Source organism: Rhinatrema bivittatum, chromosome 1 (genome assembly GCF_901001135.1).
Source record: "Rhinatrema bivittatum chromosome 1, aRhiBiv1.1, whole genome shotgun sequence".
NCBI classification, from domain to species: Eukaryota; Metazoa; Chordata; class Amphibia; order Gymnophiona; family Rhinatrematidae; genus Rhinatrema; species Rhinatrema bivittatum.
In genome coordinates, this window is record NC_042615.1 from 657,887,475 (window position 1) to 657,906,728 (window position 19,254).

Below are 19,254 nucleotides of genomic sequence, written 5' to 3' on the forward strand. Positions count from 1 at the left end.
GTCCAACAGATGGTGCTGTTTTTCCAAAAAAGCATGTTTTTACCTGTCACAGGTGTGACATCTATATAATATAGGTATATAAAAACACGCGCATATTCGAATGCAACGTTGTTTCAAAATTTCAAAGCAATCGTTGAAGAACTTTTGGAGATATAAGATTTTGAACAAACAAACATTTACATTTTTATTTATATAGATGAATGCACATACTTAGGGGTAGATTTTGAAAGAAAAGGGAAGTGATAATCCCCTTGTACAGGTCCTTGGTGAGGCCTCACCTGGAGTACTGTGTTCAGTTCTGGAGACCGTATCTCAAAGGAGACAGAGACCGGATGGAGGCGGTCCAGAGAAGGGCGACCAAAATGGTGGGTGGTCTCCATCGAATGACTTATGAGGAGAGGTTGATGAACCTGGAGGAGAGGTGGAGCAAGGGTGATATGATACAGACCTTCAGATACTTGAAATGTTTTAATAATCCATGGTCATCATTGGAAACAATTTAGTAGAACTAGGTGTCACTATTTGAAACTCAAGGGAAGAAGGCTTAGAACCAATGTCAGGAAATATTTCTTCACTGAGAGGGTGGTGGATGCCTGGAATGCCTTTCTGGAGGAAGTGGTGAAAACTAAAACTGTGAAGGATTTCAAAGGGGCATGGGATAAACACTGTGGATTCCTATAGGGCTAGAGGATGGGAATAAATAAAAAAGCTTAGCTGGCATGGAGCGGCAGTTACTACCCTTAAGAGAAACATGGGGGTAACCTGCACAGAGTGGCAGTTACTACCCTTAAGATAAACATGGGGTTAATCTGCACAGAGCGGCAGTTACTACCTTGGGAAGCTTGCTGGGCAGACTAGATAGACCGTTTTGGTCTTTTTCTGCTGTCATTACTATGTTACTATGTTCATATGCTGGTGGTAAGTTGGACTTGCTGGGAAAGAACACCTAAAATCTAAAAAAATAAAATTCTTAATGGGTTAAACAATTACTGTCTGTGTTTATTGTCTGTTAGTATTTGTTTGCCACTGTTAGTAATTGTGTGTTTTTAGAAATATGATTTTGGTTTATTTCGTTAGCTTGTATTAGTTACTATTTGCTTGCAAATATTAAAATTGTGAGTTTGCAAAGGTCACTTACTTGATCTGAAAAGGTAAGAGTACTGGTTCTTGGGTAATGGTCACTAATTTGAGTCGATCCTTAGAAATGTAGATAACTGAGTAACTGGTGGGTGTGTGAATCGTTTGGTGACTTGCCTGCCTGGTGCAAAGGTAGCAGACCTCACACACCACCTAGATATGATTTTAGATAGTGCTGGAGAGGGGCCAACTGTTGTGGTACATGTGGCTATCAGTGACATAGGAATGTGCAGGAAGGAGGTTCTGGAGGCTAAATTTAAGATTTTGGGTAAGAAATTGAAATATAGAGCTTTCAGGGTTGCATTCTTAGAAATGTTGCCTATTCTACATGTAGGAGCCCAGAGGTATAGTGAACTCCAGTCTCAATGTGTAGTTGAGACAATAGTGCAGGAAAGAGAGTTTTACATTTATTAGGAACTAGAGAACATTCTGGAGAACAGGGAACCTCTTACAGTGGGATGGGCTTCACCTTAATCAGGGTAGAACCAGGTTGCTGTAACTAACTTTTAAAAAGGAGATAGAGCAACTTTAAACTAGATAATGGGGGAAAGCCAACAATCACTCAGAAGCACATGGCTTGGAAAGATGTAACTTTGAAGGATAATAGCAAAACAAGGATTTTAAAGAATTCTAACAGAGAGGTTCCAGTAATGCTACAATAGACCAGGTACCTTAAAGTAAAGAGCAGATAGAGCAAAAATATTCCAAATTACCTCTGTCAACTGATAAGCAGGTTTTTAATTCAAACAAAATGTCTATTATCAAATGCTAAAAGTCTAAAAAATAAAACAGAAGAGCTAGAATGCATAACACTGAATGTGGACGGAGGTTAACCAATTGGAACATATGATACTAGGGTACAAATTATATCACAATTATAGAGTAGATCAAATTGGTGAAGGGGTGGTGCTAAATGTTAAAGGATCATAAAGTCAAACAGGATAAAAGTTCTATAGGAAAGAAAATGCAATGTAGAAACGTTAGAGATAGAAATTCCATATGAAAAGGGGAATAGAATAACAGTGGGGGTGTACTACTATCTACCTGGCCAGAATGAACAGACATGATAAAATCATAATAAAAATTAGAGAAGCTAATAAAAATAGCAACACAGAAATAATGGATGATTTCTAGGGAAGTGAATCGTGTGATCGATCGTCTTAACGATCGATTTTGGCTGAGGGGGGGGGAATCTGATCATCATGGTTTTTTTGGTTTAAAAATCGTTTTATCGGGGGAGGGGGGAGGGCGGGAAAACCGGCACACCAAAACAACCCTATAACCCACCCCGACCCTTTAAAACAAATCCCCTACCCTCCCGAACCCCCCCAAAATGTTTTAAGTTACCTGGGGTCCAGTGGGGGGGTCCCGGCGCGATCTCCCACTCTTGGGCCACGGCTGCATTAATAGAAATGGCACCGGTGGCCCTTTGCCCTTACCATGTGACAGGGCAAAGGTAGCGCCGGTGCCATTTTGGTTCCTGGCACCCGACGTCACGAGTGCAGGAGGTTGCTCCCGGACCCCTGCTGGACCCCCAGGGACTTTTGGCCAGCTTGCGGGGGCCTCCTGACCCCTACAAGACTTGAAAAAAGTCCAGCGGGGGTCCGGGAGCAACCTCCTGCACGCGGGCCGTATTGCCAATATTCAAAATGGCGCCGGCGCTACCTTTGCCCTGTCATATGGTAAGGGCAAAGGGCCACCAGCACCATTTCTATTAACGCAGCCGTGGCCCGAGAGTGGGAGATCGCGCCGGGACCCCCCACTGGACCCCAGGTAATTTAAAACATTTTGGGGGGGTTCGGGAGGGTGGGAGATTTGTTTTAAAGGGTCGGGGTGGGTTTTAGGGTTGTTTTGGTGTGCCAGTTTTCCCGCCCTCCCCCCGATTTGACAATAAATCGGGGGAATTGCTATTGTATCGCGGCTCTAACGATTTTTGACGATTTAAAATATATCTGACGATTGTTTTAAATCGTCAAAAAACGATTCACATCCCTAATGATTTCAATTACCCCAATATTGACTGAGTATGAGTAAATATCACATGAGGAGATGCTAAGGAGGTATAGTTTCTAGTTGAAATAAATGACTGCTTCATGGAGCAGCTGGTACAAGAACAGACAAGAAAGGGAGCTATTTTAGAACTAATCCTTAGTGAACACATGATTTGGTAAAAGAGGTATTGGTGTTAGGGCTACTTGGCAGTAGGAATCAAATTTAACTTGATGACTGGAGGAATGACACTAAGGAATTTTACTGCAATAACATTTAACTTTCAAAAGAAAGATTATGATAAAATGAAAAAATGAACAGAAAAGAACTGAAAGGAGCAGCTACATGGGTCAAGTTTACATCAGGAAATGACATTGCTTAAAAATACCATCTTTGAAGCCCAGACCAGATGTATTCCATGCATTATTTTTATTTATTTAAGTGTTTTTTATACCGGTATTTGTGAGTACATCATATTGATTTAGTGAACTTAACGAGTTACAGTAAAACAAGTTAAAAACAATGTAAAACAATTTACAGCAAACTTAATGAGTTATAAAAGGACAAGGAGGGAGAGCAAGAGGGGGGGGAAGGGTGCAGGGGGGGAGGAGGAGCGATAGGGGGACATGTATCATAATATAGGGGGAGGGGGGAAATTAAAAAAGGTGGAACGAAGACCAGATGACTGCAGGCCTGGTTAAAAATGAGGTGAGAGTGGCTATTCTAACCAAAAGAACATCCTTCAAAAAATGGAAAAGGAATCTGATGAAAAGAAGAAACAGCATAAGCTCAAAATAAGGTGGTCACAAGCAGTGGGTTTGATAAGACGCATGGCACAGAGCCCTGGGAACCACCTTCCATATTTTGTTTCTTTTTGAAGAAAAAAACCTAAGGTATTTTTTCTAATCACCTGATTCTGTTGCACGATACCATAGAGTTATCATAGGATTGATTTTAGAGCTTACCGGTGCAGGAATGTTGGTACAATCTGTGAAAAGGGATAAAGACAAGGCAAAGCCAGCATCTCCCAAAATGGCCAACTACATGAAAACTGCTGCAGTGGAGGACTGTTGAGGCTGTTGCTGCCCGACGTCTCCACTCCGCCCCTTACCTCTTTGACGACTCCCTCTTTGGTTGATGGAAGTTTGGCTGCCGCGGCGTCATCTTGCCAACCTCCTCCGGCGTCCCCGGACCGGCTAGACGCTGCCTTCCGCCATGTTCTCCTGAGGCCTAAGAGCGCACACGCGGTGCGGCCCTGACTCAAGTACCAGCTGTGGCGCAAACCTCAGAGGCATCCCCCTGAGATGACGTCATCCTCACCGGATATTTAAGGTCTCTCGTCTTGATAGCTAATCGAGTTAGCAAAGGTTTACTTAGGGTTACCTAGCTTCCTCAGGTATTGCTGCGGATGGGATTTTCTCTCTGCTTACCTTGCTACTCTGCCTCCTCGGACTTTACCAGGGGTACCCGCTCCTCTGTGGCCTCGCTCTCTCTCTTGCTTTTCAGGTCGTAGTCTGGAACCGGTACTCACTCCTCAAGGGCCCACGTTCCCGGACCTGCTACCGAATGCTACTTCTGCCAGAAAGTCACCACTGCCTACAACACCAGTAAGTTACCATCTCTCTCTCAAAGCTTTCTCTGGAACCAGGTGCTCCTCGAGGGCCTACTTCATTCCAGCACCTGGGCTGCTTCAAGAGACTATTGTGTGAGTGTTACCATCAAGGTTCTGTTCCTGAACTCTGCATACTCTGCCTACTCACTATCTCCAGTTTCTCTACAGCTCAGCCATCCTGGGATAGTTGTTCTAGTGCCTGAGAGACTACCGCCCAGCCGGGATCTTCCAGCTCACTACTGCTACCTCTGGTGGTTCACTAAAACAGTTAATAAAAAAAACTAGTGTGTGTCTGTCTTCCAACTCTGAGCCTGACTGGTGTTCCCTCTCGGGATCTTCCCCCCCTGGGCGTGGTCATCTGCCACCAGCCCAAGGATCCACCCTCAATTATCACAAATAATAACAAAGACTTTAACGTAGCCCTAATAAACACATTAATGGTTGTCATTGTAAAGGCCTTAGATAACAGATTCTACCACATTTCAATGCAAATTGAGGAATTAAAGTCATCTCTCGCGAAAATGGGACCACGTCTTGATCATGCTGAAGGGTGGATTTCCAGGGTCAAAGACTACATGCTGCACTTAGAAAAGCATGTGCATATCCTTGAAAAAGAGATGGCAGAGAAAGACGACAAGATTGACAATCTTGAAAACCGTGCACGAAGGATGAATTTGTGCTTCATTGGGATTATGGAGGAAGAATCAACTCTTGATTTGCCCAAATTACTGGATGACAGGCTACTTGCAGAACTGGGCCTGCAAGATCAACAAGGCAAACACATTTTCAAATGGGTGCATTGAATAGGGCCCAAGATGTTGTGTGTTGTGCTGGAGGTGGACCCTTGGCCTGGTGGAGGATTGGTAGGCCCTCTGGTCAGACCCAGAGAGGGCCTGCCACCAGGAGGCGGAGCACACTAGGAGACATAGGCTAGATGGAGCTTCACCAATAGCAATCTGGGGTTTCCACAGGTTGAGCCCTTGCGTACCCGGACCGCCTGGACTTAGGTGGGCCTCAGAGGGTCTCCCGGAGAGGTAGCGGAGTGGTGTGCTCACCACTAGCAAAGGTGCGTGGCTGATGAGGAATAACACACTAGACCTGGATCTGGATCACTGGAGACTTCCAGAAGGAGACGGGAGATGAAGGTCTTCCGGGCAAGACAGGCAGGTCCTATGGGTCTAGTTGGAGGTAGGCCACTGGTAGAGTCCGAGCAGGCTGGTCTGGTTGTCACAGGAGCAAATAGAGTATCCGAGTGTAGCACAAGGGTCAAAGCTAGGGTATCAGTCTGAGAATGGTCAGCCAAAGCAAGGGTCGATTCTGAGATCAGTCCATACGTGGTCAGCAGGAAGGCAAAGGTCGGTTCCAGGCAGCGGTCAAACGTGGTCAGTGAGCAGGCAGTGGTCGGTTTCAGGCAGTGGTCAACGTGGTCAGTAGGCAGACAGTGGTTGGTTCCAGGCAGCGGTCAACGTAGTCAGGCAGGCAGAGGTTAGTACCATGAATCAGTCCGAGGAGGTACGACAAGAGGAGGAACGAAGGAAGGAATCAGGAGAGACACTGGAACTTGAGGAGGACCACGGGAACATAGGAACGCAGGAACACAGGAACACTGGAATGAGACTGGATCAGGCAGAGGAACAAGAAACAGCAAACTAGCTACACCAAAGGGTCAACCCGATTGCCAAGGCGAGGTTCTGGGGATGGGGACTTACCTTTTATACAGGAACTACGTGATGACATCACCAGGTGCCGCGGGCTGGGTTCCTGCGCTGGGCCCTTTAAAAGACAGCGCGGTCCTAGGGGCGGGGCCGATGCTGAGGAGGATGTCGAACCCCAGCATGAGGAACACTGAGAGTTGGAAGGCCCCGATGGGCCTGGGGATGTCTGGGAGCGCCGTAGCGAGAGCTGGCCATGGCAGCCAGAGACGAGGAGCCGGAGCTGGTAGAATGGAGCGTGAGGTGAGCAGGCTCGGTTGTGGCACCAACCCGGCTGGGACATGCAACAGTGGGAAGTACCAGGCCTAGGACTGTGATTGTCATCTCTCCCATCATATATACAAAGGTATGATCCTGCGAGCTTTCTATCAAAAGAAAAATAACTTACTGTATAAAAATCAGAGAATGCTTGTCTTTCAAGATTTTTCAAATCGGATGATGATAAAATACAGGGAATTCTCCCCTATTTGTTCTAGCCTAGTTCAGCAACACATCCTTTTGCATTGCAATATCCTGCACAGCTAAGAATTTGTCACCAGGGCATACAACATTTATTTATTTATTTAGAAACTTTTATATACCGGTATTTGTGGGGACATCATACCGGTTCACATAGTAACTGAGAAGATTGGAAAATACATTGCAACAGGGGAATGTAACTGGGCGGGGGGAAGAACAGAAAGGCAGTAGGAAGGATAGGAGAACAAGAAGGTAATAACCAAAACAATTTACAATGAAAGTCTCCTTAATATAAGGAGGTCACCTGAAAGGGGACTGTGAGGGGGAGTGGAAGGAGTTATTCTGTGTAAGCATGGTTGAACAGGAGAGTTTTTAATTTCTTTTTGAATTTAAATGCACAGGGTTCAAGTCGCATGTGGACAGGTAGTGTATTCCAGAGAACGGGCCCGGCAATAGAGATGGCACGGTCTCGGGTGGAGGAGAGATGTGCCAGTTTCAAGGATTGAACATGTAGGGTGCCTTTGTTGGTAGATCTGGTGGCTCGGGTGGACAGGGGGGGCAGTGAAAGGGAGGTCGAGCCAGTTGGAGTTGTGGGTGTAAATGGACTTGTGAATTATGGTCAGAGTTTTGTAGTGTATACGGGACATTATGGGGAGCCAATGTAAATCCTTGAGGATGGGGGTAATATGGTCATGTTTGCGTGTGTTTGTAATGAGTCTTGCAGTAGCATTTTGCAGAAGTTGAAGGGGTTTGATAGAAGACAATGGGAGCCCTAAGAGGAGGGCATTACAGTAATCTAGTTTGGAGGTGAGGGTAGCTTGGATCACTGTGCAGAGGTCATGGGCGTAGAGCAGGGGTCTGAGTTTCTTTAGTACATTTAGCTTGAAGAAGCCAGTTTTGAGGATGGAGTTGATGTGAGGTTTCATACTTAGGTTGGGATCAAGAAGGACTCCGAGGTCTCTAACGGAGGGTTGAGCTGTGAGGAGGTTAAGTTTAGGGTCGTTAGGTAGGAGGTCAGGGGGGTGCGAGGAGATGTGAAGGAGTTCCGTTTTGTTGGTGTTGAGAGCAAGCTGAAGGTTGGTGAGGAGGGCGTTGATGGCTGCAAGGCACTTTTCCCAGTGCTCGAGGGCGTCAGATATGGAGTTGTGAATGGGAATGATGATCTGTACATCATCAGCATAAAGGTAGAATTTGAGTTTAAGGTCAGTGAGGAGGTGGCAGAGGGGAGTGAGGTAAATGTTGAATAGGGTAGATGAGAGTGATGACTTTCAAGTGTTTGAGGAAGCAAAGCAATTTGTAGCTCAGTTGCAGACACTGCTGGAATAAGATACCATGTGTGGAAGTTATCCCTGGCTCAATTCATTTAAGCATCTTTTGTTTATTGAGGAGCATTCTATCTTATTTTTCCTTAACTCAGCTCCACATATGACTGAAGGAACAGCTGTCAGTGGCATTGACTTTTATTTATTTATTTATTTTGGCTACTGATTTCTAAGAGAATCTACTGCCTGAAATAAGTTGCTTGATGCTGGTTCCTTTTTTTTTTTCTTTTTTAATTTTAATTTGAACTTGATGGAGCATTACGTTATTCTGGGAGTTCTGGAGTTGAAAGTGATTTCAATTTTTTTTTCATTGTCCGGTCTAGACTGTTTTCTTTCTTTTCTTTTATACTTTATATTTCTGCTATTTTTATTTTTTCTAGCTTCTTTGGCAGTCATAGAAACCATTCTGGAGTTATTATACAATGAATTTTCTTAGACTTTGCTTTATTTCTTTTTTTTTCTTTTCTTTTTTTTGATTTCATGGTGGGTTTTGATACTTGCTACATTTGGGGTTATTGCACATTATGGCTTCTATATTTCATAAAACACAGCTGTTATTCTGTTGTTTACGTGACTCCCGGCAATGTGCCCAATGGTGGCAGGTATATTGCGATTGACATCACAAAACCAGTTCAGTTGTCATTTCGCTATATGTTGTATTTTATTTTCTTTGATACTGAGGGAATTGAAGATGGTGAGGAGGTGGCACCCTAGCACATCTGATCGACCTCCGGCCTATTGTTAGATGATGACTATGAGTATGTTTGTTGTAGGGAGAAGAGATTTGGGAGGGGAGGGGGGTATGAGGGTAATTTTGCTTGCAAGGTAGTATGCTGGTCATTGGATATCTATTATATCGGATTTATTGTGGGACATGATAGCACGGGAAATTGGTAAAAAGGTGTATATAAGCGCTCTTGTCTCTATTTGTATTATTTGGAATGCTGTTTCATTCATAACTCAGTCCTTTCTAATGAACAATGGGTAGGTCACATAATTTCATCACTGGGAATGTGGCAGGGTTGGGCATGCCTGTTAAACATGAGATAGTTCTTTCCCAGCTGAATTGCTTAAAGTGTCAGATCACATTTTTACAGGAAATGCATACGAAAGAACATGAACAGCTGTGCTTTGTTTATGGCATAGGAACTGGGCGAAATGTGACAGGAGGAGAGGGATTCAATAGCAGTCTGATGACCTGGTGCTGGGTGTGGGCCAGGGGAATGCACCACTTCTTGGTTATTTGAGGGCAGGCAGGGTGAAATACAATAGTACTTCAATGGCAAAATTCTAAGGCGTTGGGTATTGCAGGTTTTTGCAGCACAAGGGACTATTAAAAAATATGGTGTGGCTATTTTAATTAATCACCATGTTGCTTTTTAACTCTCTCAGACTAGTATTGATCCTCAAGGTAGATATGTTCCTATTAGTGGGTCCCTTTTTGGGAAGCCTATTTGGATGGTATCAATCTATGCCCCTAATATGTATGAACATAACTTTTTTTTAACAAAATTGTAACTAAACTTGAATCTCTGGGGAATGCACCTCTAGTGGTAGGGGGTGGGAGATTTTAACTGCATAATGGATGGGGAGTTGGATAGACAATTGAAATCTCCATATACATGTATGGGCAACTATAAAGGAATTCCTTTTTTCTGTGAGAACTTAAACCTCTTAGATTCCTAGAGATTTTGCACCCAAGTGAGTTGGGATTCACTCATATAGCCAGGGCCCATGATACTAGAATTGATTTCCTTCTAATCTCAGCAGACTATTTTTCCCATCTGAAGAGGTAAGAGATCACAAATACCTCACAAATCAATTATGGCTTTTAAGAAGGATGGTGGGAATGGTTTTCCCAACATTTGATTTTATAACAGCGCTTGGAGTTTGAGGCCTGTGAACAACTGGTTGGGTAATGCAGGTCTTTATTCTGACTTAGCATTAGAAAAAGCTCTAGCAGCCACACTATCTTTGGTATGCGTTCTTTACCTCCACATTTGGTTAATTCACTTTGGATTAAAGCTGCACAGGCTGCATGGAAATATTTACAAATGCACTTCTTCATGGGAGAAGTCATTTTTACTGCCTCTCAGAGGTAACCCATGCTTCACCCCTGGGATAGTATGGTTATTTATAAGGAACTTGATAGGAATCAGATAGCATTGATTTTGTCCTTCTCAATTTGCATACAAGGAATATTCATACATTTAGTTATTGTATGTCTCATGGGATTTCAGGCACATCATTATCTAGCTTACTTGAAAATTAGGAGTTTTATTATCATTTTTTCACTTACAATCTACTCAATACACCTCAGCGGCTTTGGAAAGGTTTTACCTTGTATGCACTCAAAAGAAACATACACTGTTGGACTTGTACAAATTTTTACACTCTATTCAATCCTATAGGATTCTACCATTTTTAACAAAGACGTTGAGTACAGATTTACAGCAATGATGACATCTTTATATGTGCTAACTCTTTATATAGGAACTCTGAATATGTAATACTTAGAGAGTTACAATATAGAATATTGAACAGAATGATTTATTCACCGTTTCGCGCTTTCAAAGCTGGCATAACGGACTATGGTAATTGTCTTAAATGTGGACACAAAGACACTACCTTGATGTGCTGAAATCCATCTGTTATGGGAGGTTATTTTTCAATCTGTTAGTCAATGGTGGGGAACTCCTTTACAATGCTCAGCTGAACTTTGTCTTTGGGGTAATAGATCGGACAATGTGATTCTGAGTAAGGAAATGTTGTCTGGTGGGGAAACAATGTATTCTTTTAACATGGTTAGATCTGGTTTCTCCCACAGGTTATCTTTGGGCAAAAGAAATTGGTTGACTTATTATGTTTAGAAGCATAATCTAATTCAGATGAAGACAACAGAATATTTACAAAGATTTACCAAAATCTGGACACCTTTTATATCGTCATTACCAGACACTATTAGAGATATCACCAAGCATACCTGTAAATCCTTAGGAGAATATATGAAGAGTGGGATTGACTTTTTCTTATTATTTTCAATGTGTTTTTCTCTTCTTTTTCTTCTTTTGGTTGCTCATTGGGTGTAAACACACCATCTATGTATTCCATTATGCTCTCTCATGTACTGTTATGTCATGCTATCTCTCCAACATACAACTGTGATGTATTATAAGGGTTGGAGGGGGGGGAGGGTCCGGACACTTTTGAGTAATTTCATTTGAAATGGTATTGTGTTTACTGTATTAATTGTTGAAATTTAATACAAACTTTTTATGCAAAAAAAAAATCAAAATAAAATTTTTTTCAAGTATTTTTGAAGCAAAAAGCCTACAAGAGAGTCATTTGTACTGTTGCACCAGAGGTGGACCCTTGGGCCGAGGTGGGGTTGACGCAACCCGTAGGAAGGGTCCTACGGGTCCACACCATCAGCAGGTGAAGTGGGCTGATGGACTGAGGCCGGCTGGCGCTCACCAATATCAGCCCTCATTCCCCGTGGGTGGAGCTTTTGGGTACCGGGGCTGGCTGGACTTAGGTGGGCCTCCGTATGTCGTCATCGATAGAAGGATTTAGGTCATCCCAGAGGCAGCAACAGAGAAATGGTACAGTCTGAACTGGAAGAGGTAGAGTCCCGGAGACTCAGGTGCCAAAGGAACAAAGTAAGACAGGGGGCGCTTGAGCAAGAGCAGACCGAAGCCTGAATAGGCCAAGTTCAGGACAAGACTGAAGGAGCGTCATAGGGCAAATTTGAGTCAGGGCTGGTGGCAATCAGGACATAGTGTCAAGTCAGGCAGAGGTCTGGGTCTGGAGAGAGACAACAAAGTAGTCAGGTGAAGCAGAGGTCTGGGTCTGGAGAGAGGCAACGGAGTAGTCAGGTGAAGCAGAGGTCTGAGTCTGGAGAGAAGCAATGGAATACTCAGGCGAAGCAGAGGTCTGGGTCTGGAGAAAGGCAATGGCGTGGTCAGGAAAGCAGAGGTCCGGGCTTAGAGAGAATCAACAGCGCAGTCAGGCAAAGCAGAGGTCCAGGCTTGGAGAGAGTCAACGGCGTGGTCAGGCAAAGCAGAGGTTGAAATCCAAGAAGGCAATCTAAGGGTAGGTTGGAGAACAGGAACATAGGAACGAGGAAAACAGGAACAGGAATCAGCGAGGATCAGGAACACAGGAACAAGAAGAATCTCTCAGGAGGCAATGAGTACTCAACCAGTGAGGAGACCTGTTGCAAAAGCAAAGCTAGGGAGTGGAGCCTGGGCTTATATTCCAGTGCTCCGCTGACATGATCATCTGGGGCAGCGGCTCAGTTCCCACCTTGGGCCATACTTAAGTCACATTGATGCATGTGCGCACAGCTAGGGAGGGATGTGGCATCAAGTAGCAGTGTCTCCCTGTGGACCACGTGGAGAAGCCTGACATGGAGCACCAGGAGCAGTAGCTGAACCAGAGGTACCAGGGTCTGTAGCTGAGCCGGGGGCACCAGCGGCAGCCTGAGCACAGAGCCAGAGGCCTACCACTGCCAGAGACAAGGGACCAGGCACTGGATTTACTTGAGAGAGGCGAGAGGGCCAAGCCGTGGGTCTGCCGCGGCCGGTATGCGTAACAGTCCCCCCCTTTTATGCCCCCCCTTGTAGGTCTGGGTTTGCCCGGATGGGCACGGTGAAATTGTAGGAGTAGGGTTTTATCCAGGATGTTTCGAGCTAGTTCCCATGAATTTTCTGCGGGGCCATTACCCTCCCAGGAAAGAAGGTATTCCCACCAGTGGCCCCTACAGTGGACGTCAATGACTTCATGAACCTTGTAGGTGGTATCAGTCTCAGCGACCAGTGGAGATGATTCAGGAGCTTTTCATGAAGGCCAGGACAAGACCACTGTCTTCAAGAGAGATACATGGAATGTTTTTTGAATTCCCAATGGAGGCAGCAGCCAAAGCTGGTGTGTAACTGGTCCAACAGGACGAATGATCAGAAAAGGTCCAATGTACCTTGGTGCAAACATTTGAGAAGGTATCTTGAGCCAAATATTCCAAGTGCTCAACCAGACTTTCTGTCTAGGAAGGAATTCAGGAGCCGAGTGTCAGTGGCTGTTAGCAGATCTCTTGGCCCGGGATGCGGCTTGGCGCAAGCGAAAGTTCGTCTGTTCCCAGAGTGTCTTGAGGGTATCAGCAGTAGCCTGCACAGCAGGAGAAGGTACTGATAACAGTATGGGCAATGGTGGTCTTGGTTGCTTCCCATAGACGATGGAAAAAGGTGATGTACCTGTGGCAGTGGCAACATGGGAGTTATGAGAAAACTCCGCCCAAGGAAGGAGTTCAGACCAATTGTCTTGACGACTGTTGATATAGGAAAAGACTTCAAGGAGCGATTCATGCGCTCAGCTTGTCCATTGGCTTGAGGATGGTAGGCTGTTGTTAAACTGATGTTGATGCCAAATTTACGACAAAGGGTGCGCCAGTATCAGGCAACAAATTGTGGACCCCTGTCAGAGCACAAGTGTTGCAGGAATCGACATATGCTTTAACATCAGAAACCATAGTGGGCGAGCAGAAGAACCGCTGGAGCAGCACCAGGGTTCACACTCATCCTGGATGACTGACAAACTTAGAGTCATGTGCCCACCAGAGGACTCTTTCATGGAGTCAGTGGGGCACAACAGTCTTCCCAGTGGGGACTGGGTGAGTAGCAGACAGGCAAACATAGGTTGGGTCTATTATGTGACCGGGTTCTTCTGGAGTATCTTCAGTGATAGGGCATCCGCCTGGAGGTTTTTTTCCAGCTGGACGATAACGAAGTTCAAAGTTGAACCTGGAAAAGAATTAGGCCCATCGGGTCTGATGGGTGTTGAGAAGTTGGGCATGGCTCAAATGTTCCAGATTCTTGTGATCTGTGAAAACAACAAACTTGTGTTTGAGCATCCTCTAACCACGGGCACATTCCTCTAGGGCTAGCTTAATGGTGAGTAACTCGCGATCTCTGATACTATAATTTTGTTCCTCCGAAGAGAACTTGCAAGAATAGAATAAGCATGGGACTACAGATCCAGAAGTGGATCATTGGCTCAGGACCGCCCCTGTCCCAATCACGGAGGCATCCATCTCAACCTGGAAGGGGTGGTTCGGGTCGGGATGATGGAGACAGGAACCAGCTAGGAAGGCTTCTTTGAGGTGGTGAAAGGCTGTAATAGCTTCTGGAGTCCAATATCCAGTATCTTGGCCCTTACGAGTCAATGCAGTAAGAGGGCCTGTCAGGGTTGAATAATGTGAAATAAAATGATGATAATAATTTGAGAATCCTAAGAATCGTTGTAGAGCTTTAAGGCCCACGGGCTGTGGCCAGTCTTTGATTCCTTTGAGTTTGGTGGGATCCATTGAAAATCCTTGTTGTGAAATTATGTACCCGAGAAAAGGCAAGCTGGACTTCTCAAATAAACATTTATCCAGTTTTGCGAATAAGTGCTTCTCATGAAGGCATTGGAGGACTGTATGGACATCAGTGCAGTGCATAACCAGATCTTTGGAAAAGACAAGGATGTCTTCAAGGTATGCCACTACCTTGGTGTAGAGTAGATCTCAGAAAATTTCGTTCATCATTTGTTGGAATACTGTGGGCGCGTTACACATGCCGAAGGGCATCACCAGATATTCATAATGTCCGTCTCTAGTTTTGAAAGCAGTCTTCCAGGTGTCATCAGGGTGAATCCGCACCAAGTTGTACGCCCTGCATAAATCCATCTTGGTGAATATGGAGGCCCCATGCAGACAATCAAATAGTTCCGAGATCAAAGGCAGAGGGTACTTGCCTTTGTGGGTAATCACATTCAAGCTGCGATAGTCGATACACGGCCTGAGAGACCCATCCTTCTTTGTCACAAATAACAATCCTGCACCAGCAGGAGAGGTGGAAGGACGAATGAACCCCTTCACTAGGTTTTCTTGAATGTACTCTGTCATGGCCTTAGTCTCGGGAAGAGACAGAGAATAAGTATGCCCTTGGGGAAGCGTAGTCCCAGGTAGAGTGCTATGCTGGATATGCATTGAAAGTGAAGTATCAGGCTTATTTGGTTTGGGGAAGCAACCACCATAACAAGCAAGCTACTCCCCGCTTTTTTGTGAATGCAAATCCTTTTTTCCACATTCATTCACGTCCTCTAGACTTTATGGATCCACAGTGTTTATCCCATGCCCGTTTGAAGTCCTTCACAGTTCTGGTCTTCACTTCCTCCAGAAGGGCATTCCAGGCATCTACCACCCTCTCCTTGAAGAAATACTTCCTGACATTGGTTCTGAGTCTTCCTCCCTGGAGCTTCAAACCGTGACCCCTGGTTCTGCTGATTTTTTTCTGATGGAAAAGGTTTGTCGTTGTCTTTGGATCATTAAAACCTTTCAAGTATCTGAAAGTCTGTATCATATCACCTCTGCTCCTCCTTTCCTCCAGGGTATACATATTTAGATTCTTCAATCTCTCCTCTTAAGTCATTCGATGAAGACCTTCCACCTTTTTGGTCGCCCTTCTCTGGACCGCCTCCATCTTGTCTCTGTCTCTTTGGAGATACGGTCTCCAGAACTGAACACAGTACTCCAGGTGAGGCCTCACCAAGGACCTGTACAAGGGGATAATTACTTCCCTTTTCTTACTCCACATTCCTCTCTCTGTGCAGCCCAGCATTCTTCTGGCTTTAGCTATCGCCTTGTCACATTGTTTCGCCGACTTCAGATCATTAGACACTATCACCCCAAGGTCTCTCTCCTGCTCCGTACACATCAGCCTTTCTCCCCCCATCAAATACAGTTCATTCAGATTTCCACTCCCCATATGCATGACTGCACTTCTTGGCATTGAATCTCAGCTGCCATATCTTTGACCACTCTTCCAGCTTCCTTAAATCCCATGTCATTCTCTCCACTCCTTCCGGCGTGTCCACTCTGTGGCAGATCTTAGTGTCATCCGCAAAAAGACAAACCTTACCTTCTATCCCGTCCACAATGTCACTCACAAAGATATTGAACACGACTGGTCCCAACACCGAGCCTTGCGGTACACCGCTTAAAACCGCTCTCTCTTCAGAGAGAGTTCCATTTACCATAACACATTGTCTTCTGTCCGTCAACCAGTTTGCAATCCAGGCACTCACTCCCAATCCAGGCACTCACTCCCAAGCTTCTTATTTTATTCACAAGTCTCCTGTGCGGGACGTATCAAAAGCTTTGCTGAAATCCAAGTATGGATAACTGAGGGGTCGGGGACGTTTCGCCCAAGTTCAGGACCCTAACTGAACTTAGGCCAGGAAGTTTCCCGGATGGACTGGGCAGACCTGTAGATGGTGGCCGAGTGCTCCACAATACAGACACAAGCTTGTTTGCCTCCGCCGGAGTTGCTCTTCCAGGGACAGCCGCCCACGGCCCAGCTGCATGGGTTCTTCCATCTTGGCCATGGCAAAAGCCCTACTGGAGGCAGGGCTGGTGGTAGGTGGCGAACGGGAATGAACCCAGGAGGGCTTCTTGGGCATCCCATTCTCCCGGTGATGCTCTTAGAGACAATGATCAATTCGGCCCATCAGGTCTATGTTGCATCCGTCGCTGCTTGATGCCCTCACTTCGCACTCTTTACCTCTGCGGTGACTCCCTCTGGGTCTGATGGATGGCTTGCTACCGCGGCGTCTCCATGCCATCTCCCTCCGGCGTCCCCAGACTGGCTTGACGCTGCAACTCCGCCATCTTGTCCTGATGTCTAGGGCGCGAGCGCACGCATCCCGACTCTTGTACCAGCAAGGGCGCGAACCTCAGAGGCGTCCCCCTGAGATGACGTCATCTCCTTCCAATATTTAAAAGTCTTTGAAAATGCTAACAAACTGAGTTAGCACCAGGAACAGTAGCTAAACTGGAGGTACCAAGGTCTGTAGCTGAGCCGGAAGCACCAGGGGTGGCCCGAGGATGGAGCCTACGGCCTATTGCCACTAGAGATGAGGGACCAGGCACTGGATTTACTTGAGAGAGGTGAGAGGGCTGAGCCGCGAGTCTGCCGCGGCCAGTACGCATATCATGTACCATTAGATGATCGAGGAGTAAAAGGGGCACTTATGGAAAACAAGGCCCTAACAGAGAGATTAAAAGGTGAATTGTAAAAGCTGGGCTTTCACCAAACTTGGGAGATGGATTTTCATGTAGCACATGCACATGTCCACCTGCTTTTATAAGCTCCCAACATTCATGCACAAGTCCCCGATGCATGAATATCTCAGAATGGGGAAAAAGGGGCAGAATGTGGACATGATGTGGGCAGAGTATGGGTGTTCCAGGCTGGGGCCATAAGATGTGTGTTACTTCTGCTATGGAGAAGATGTAAGTCTCAATAAAAAAATATCCAGACATCTATGAAGTGTTTGAAGTTAACTAGGGGGAGTGCAGGCTAAAGAACCAGGTGGGTTTGGAGGGCCTAGCTCTATACTTAGCAAACTGGTTGACAATCTATTGAAACTGGATTTGGCATGGATGTGCACCTTTTATAAAATTCCCTCACTTGCACCACTCAAAGCTGAGATTATGTGGTTGTGCATGCATACATAAAATTAGGACCACACATGCACATACCAGGGCAATTTTATAACATGCAACGTGCATGTTATATCCTCCATGCAATGTGCATGGAGGATATAAAATTTCTATGTACATGGTCGTGTGCCCATATTCACTTGTATATGTATGCTTACATGCCCGCTTGGAAGTTACCATCCTTATGAATTATTTGCTTTGGTCTTTACTGAGGAAGATACCTATGACATTTAAAGGTGAGGACTCAGAAGAACTGAAACAAATCTCAGTGAACTTGGAAGATGCACTAGGGCAAATTGGAAAACTACAGAGTAGCAAATCACCTAGACCAGATGGCAAACATCCCAGAATGCTGAAAGAACTGAAAAATGAAATTGCAGACCTAATGTTGGTAATCTGTAAACAATCAATTAAGCCTGATACTTCACTTTGAATACATATCCAGTGCAGAGAGTAGCTTGCTTGTTTCGGTGGTTACAACCCCAAATCAATTAAGCCTGATACTTCACTTTGAATACATATCCAGCACAGCTCACTGCTTTAACGGCAGGGGGAATGAAGAAAAGAGGATTCATATTCAGACAACAACCAACAAGGACTGAATTGCACAGGTTGAATTGCACAGGTTGAATTGCACAGGTTGAATTGCACAAATAAGTGTGGGAGTAGCTTGCTTATTGCGGCGGTTACTACCCTTAAGCTATTAAACTTAATACTTCACTTTAATGCAGATCCAGCACTGCTCTTTACATCAATAGTGGGGGTGGAAGGAAATTAGAACCATAAAGTTACCAATAGGGCCCTGAACTTAGCGGTCAGAGTAACAAATAAATATGAGAAAAATAAGTGTGAAAGCTTGCTTGGCAGACTGGATGGGCCGTTTGGTTTTCTTCTGCCGTCATTTCTATGATACCTGAAGAGGGAGGGTGACCCTGACCAATGCAATGCTGGTTTTTGAAAAGGGTTCCAGAGATGACCTGAAAAACTACAGAGAGTGAGCCTGATGTCAGTGCCAGAAAAAATGGTTGAAACTATTCTAAAGAAGAAAAGTACTGAACATATAGATAGACAGTTTATTGGGACAAAGTCAACATGGATTTAACCAAGGAAATTCTTGCCTTACCAATTTGCTATATTTTTTTGAAAGGATGAATAAGCATGTGGATAAACGTGAGCTAATTGATACAGAGTATCTGGATTTTCAGAAAGAATTTGACAAAGTACCTTGAGGAAATTAAAAAGTCATGTGATAGGAGGCAATGTTCTGTTGTGAAGTGAGAACTGGTTAAAAGATAGAAAATAGAGAGTAGGGCTAAATAGTCAATTTTCTCAATGGAGAAAGGTGAATAGTGGAATATTCTAGGATCGCTGCTTTTTAACATATTAATAAATAACCTAGATATCGAATGACAAGTGAGGTGATCCAATTTGCTGATGATACAAAATTATTTAGTTAATGTAATTTTATTTGCATTTAATTTATTT